Raw genomic sequence first — 4,563 nt, 5'->3', positions numbered from 1 at the left:
ATTCAGAAAACTGGGTGGAGCCTACAAAAGCTAATAATTCATCTATTGGTTTTCAAGGGTAATATTTCATTGCTGCCATTCTTGTACTGTTAATGGCACAAGCCTCAAACCTGGCACAGTTGGTCACTGGGTGACTAGGATTCAAATTCAGAAAAAGGGGTGGAGCCACAAACAGCCAATGAGATTTGTTTCATTTCAATGCAAATTAAAGACCGCAAAGCTCACAAACTTGGTCATTGAGTAATTGAGTAATTGTGTGTTAGGGTTAGAAAAAGTGGGCAGAGCCAACACCAGCCAAATTCATACATGGGCAACGCCTGGGTCATCAGTGGGTGGAGACAAATACAAATTTCCCTGGGAAAATGTGAATTGCAGCCATTTTTACACTTTTAATGGCAGGATTCTCAAACTTTGCACAGTTGGTCACTGGGTGACTGGGATTAATATTCAGAAAATTGGGTGGAGCCTACAAAAGCCAATAAAAATTCACCTATTGATTTTCAAGGGGAACATTTAATTGCTGCCATTTTTGCACTGTTAATGGCACAAGCAACTTGTGCACATCTTTTATCAACTATCAATCTTTCATCAATTGCAAACTCCATGCATTCCCTGTATTAGGCTGCATTATATCTTTTTAACTGGTATGTTATCCTGATCACTATCCTGTGCTTTTCCTTTATCATATGTTTGCAAATTACAATGCTAGTTTAAATATTAGTCTAACATTGAAATATACCTTTGTATTCCTTTGTTGGGTTGTAAGTTTGGCTGGCAGACAGACATTTGTTAAATTTGTATGTTACTAAGTCTCCCCTGCTGTGTTAATGTCCTTATTGAGGCCCACCTGATAGAGGGCTTGTGATCAACTCAGCAGTTCAGACCAGGGCCGTTTCTTGGGCAGTGCGGGCAGGGCTGACCACCCTGAGCGCAGACCGGCAAGTAGAAGAAGGGGGGGCAAAGGCAGAAGGACATAACCGCTAGGGAGCTGTTGAAGTGTGGAGCAGCCAAATGGAGGAAGAATGAAGATTAACAGCGCAAACACCTTCCTTGACTCCTCCTGGGCTGCCTGTGTCCAACGTCAAGTCATCATCACGTCACCACCGCGTGATGATACCTGATGTCCTGTAGCGGTACTGCAGGCTGTCAGTGAGTGGCACCCATGGAGGAGTCGGCTTTCCAGGCTCTCTTCTCCTGTGTGTTTTCCTGGTCCCTGCATCCTCCTGGATGAGTGGCTGGTCACTAGTAAATAGGCAGATCTAATTGTGACCTGTGGCTGTGCGACTGTCCCCAAAGAGTAAGGGTTTGCGGGTCCACGGGGGTGGGAAGAAGGGGGCACAATTTTTACACCTTCGCACTGGGTGAAATTTAGCCTAGAAACTGCCCTGGTTCAGACTATATCTGAGCACATTCTCAGTCAGGCCTCTGACATCTCGGACCTCAGTGTTTGCTTTGAACTGCCATTTCAAAGCATCTTCGAGACAAAATTGACCAAAATTCAAAAGAAATTCTCCAGAATTCTCCAGCCACAACTCTAACACCTTACAGCCAAGGTAGGAATAATTAATAGTTTTAAACAGCATCTAAACTCCCAGCATGTTTAACCTGCTCTTTTCCTTGTTCAGTCTTCTAGCTTACACCTGTCAACAGCATAACTACAGTACATGCATCCTCCCTATGTAGCACACTCTATACTCATCTCATCCTCCTTGCTCTCCTCACCTTTCTCAGCTTTTCATGAACTTATTTCTCTCCTGAAAACTCTGACTCCCCCCTGCAGCTCCAAACATTCCCAGGCAACATTTAAATCCCACTCTCATCTGCTGACACTTTCCCTTCTCCTACCCACTTGCAGCTGGTGATATATTACCTAAGCCTGGGCCACAGCCTCTCCACAGACAAGCCTCCCCTGCCCACCTGCCTCACACCCCTTCCAGCTCTCCTCCTACAACTAACCTTATTCACATATCTTGCACCCCCAGTCATCCCCCTCCCATAGCAGGTGCCTTATGGAATGCCCGCTCTGTTTGTAATAAACTGGAACACATCCATGACCTTTTAATCTCACATTGCCTCCCAGACCTGGTAATAAACACAGTGGGGGTAAAGGCATCTTTCTTTATCAAAACTTTTCATTCAGCCCCCTCCCTGCTGCCTTTTGCTTCTCCTCCTTCGAATTCCACTCAAATCGTGTCTACTCCCCCTTTCCCCCTCAAATTGCTGTAATCCTTCACCCCCCCCAGCTGCTATCTTCCTGATCCAGAGATGGTGATATTTAAGCTGTTTACTTGTTTTCTCATGTACGGGCATTACTGCTTTTAATAATTTTATTAAATATACGGTTTTACACATGATCCTTCTTGTTTGAGCCCTAGATTATGTCCAAAGCATATATACCTTGGTGACTGCAACATTGAGCATTTAACAGTGCGGTGAACTGGATGTGATACCTGCTGTGTTCTTGCTGCTGGTGAGCAGGGATAACTAAGGGGGGAGTGCTTGATATAGGTGGTGTCAGGCATCTAACCCTGGTCTATACATATACACTGCTCCCAGAGTGTGACTGTCACTAAAAGGGTGCTAATCCTTTTTGTCAAAGCATATTACACTATATATATCCTCTGTTCATTAAGGTGCAATATTTTGTTCCCTGGAATCTGGATGTGAGGATCAAGGGATTGAGCGCAACTATAGGGAATATTGAAGTATATGGACGTGGTTGTCTAAATAGTGCGCACCACCTGAAACTTGAACTATTGGATTGTGCAACAGTTTTTTTGGCCGAAAGGATTGTGAAGCGCAGCCTAAGGGTACTGGTATTGATTTTATTCAAAATGAAATTATGCCTAGCAGAGGATGGTTTCAATCCATCAATCTCTGGGTCATGAGCCCAGCACTCTTCCGCTACGCCACTCTGCAGTCTGCTTACATTTGTATACAATCTTCAAGTTTAAGAAGGGTACATTAGTTCCCTTCACAAAACACAAAGCCCTCCCTGGGTGGGCTTGAACCACCAACCTTTCAGTTAACAGCCAAATTCACTAACCAATTGTGCCACAGAGACTGTGAATGTAGTTGCTGCTAAATGGCTATCTGGGGTTCTCTTTGGACAACTGTTGAACACAAAAGGCAAGGCTGTCCCTGGGTGGGTTTGAACCACCAACCTTTCGGTTAATATCCGAATGTGCTAACTGATTGCGCCACAGAGACTGTGCATGCAGATGCTGCTAAATGATTTTATGGGGATGTATGTGTGTCTTTTGGAGGGAGGAAGTAAGCCTGGTCCAAGAAGTTTAACACCACTTTTTCCTACAACGAAGCATTCACTGTGTGGCAGAAGAGTGGTGCAGCGGAAGTGTGCTGGGCCCATAACCCAGAGGTTGATGGATTAAAACCATCCTCTGCTAGGTGTACTTTGTTCTTTACACCTTGCTTTACCACATGGGCCAATCGGCGGCCATAGCCCCTTAAGAGAAAGTGTCATTAGGGCCTTGCTGTAACATAGATTGTATTGTAACTATTTCAACTAATGTACCCTTCTTAAACTTGAAGTGTAAAGGATAGCGGAGATACCGCCGCATGGCCAAGCGGCATGGCGGCTATCTCCGCGTACCAGCCGGCGGCCTCTGTCGCGCAGCTACATGCTGCTGCTTTGCCTGGTCCTTCTAGTGCACATAGATTGAGAGCTACGTGCGCGCGCGCCAGGCGACAGGACCTTTATGCAAGTAAAAGAGGAGTCAGCTGATCAGCCGGTCAGCTGACTCCAGTAGTGCTCTGGATTGGCTGAGTGACTGGGGCGGCGCTGTGGAGCGCTCTGAGTATATGTAGGACCTGCCTGTCAGTTGCTGGTTGTCTGCTGTTGCAAACGCTAACGTGCTAGCGCTCAGACCTTAGTCAGATCTTACAGTGTGTTAGAACCAGCTGGAGCTGGGAATTCACACTAAGCCAGTTTCCGTTGATAGCTTAAAGTACTTATTGCATTGTGATATCTGTGTACTATTCTTTAGTCTAGATCCCAGGTGTTGAAACCAAGGACTTCACACCTAGACTAGGATATTGCTATATTGCTACTATTTATCTGTTATGATCTTCTGCTTTCCTGACTACTCTCCTGTTTGCTGATTCGGTACTTCTGCCTATCTGATTACTGTTGCCGACACTGCCCCAACCTTACTCCGAATCAGCCTTCCGTCTCTGTACCTTATCTGTCCGTACGTTGCTGACCCTGCTTGTCTGACCTTCCTATCCTCACTAGTGGGTTTAGCCATTAGTGAGGAATTTCTGAGAGCTGTCACCTACTCCCTAGGTGATCAGTCTTTGTAGCACTGTCTGCAACACTTGCTCCTCAAGTGTCTGCTAGCTGCAGTAGAGTCTTAATCACCCACTCCTCGGGTGATCATCCTTGCAGCTCAGTCAGTGGTCCCTGCTCCTCAGGTGTCCACTGGCTGCAGTACAGTCTGAATCCCCTGCTCCTCAGGGGATCCCTGGCTGTAGTATAGTCTTAATCACCTGCTCCTCAGGTGATCATCCTTGCAGCACAGTCAGTGGTCCCTGCTCCTCAGG

The 4,563-nt window shown here is 46.1% G+C and overlaps 1 non-coding gene across 1 annotated transcript; it reads right to left on the bottom strand.

Annotated features, from left to right (window-relative positions):
• Positions 1-3,136: 3,136 nt before the first annotated feature.
• Positions 3,137-3,210, bottom strand: TRNAN-AUU (transfer RNA asparagine (anticodon AUU)). Its single transcript has one exon. It is a non-coding gene; the product is annotated as a tRNA-Asn (tRNA).
• Positions 3,211-4,563: the final 1,353 nt, after the last annotated feature.

The sequence above is a fragment of the Hyperolius riggenbachi genome, chromosome 7, assembly GCF_040937935.1.
Source record: "Hyperolius riggenbachi isolate aHypRig1 chromosome 7, aHypRig1.pri, whole genome shotgun sequence".
NCBI classification, from domain to species: Eukaryota; Metazoa; Chordata; class Amphibia; order Anura; family Hyperoliidae; genus Hyperolius; species Hyperolius riggenbachi.
The sequence above is the reverse complement of the archived record's forward strand: the minus strand, read 5'-3'. Positions and strand labels throughout refer to the sequence as shown.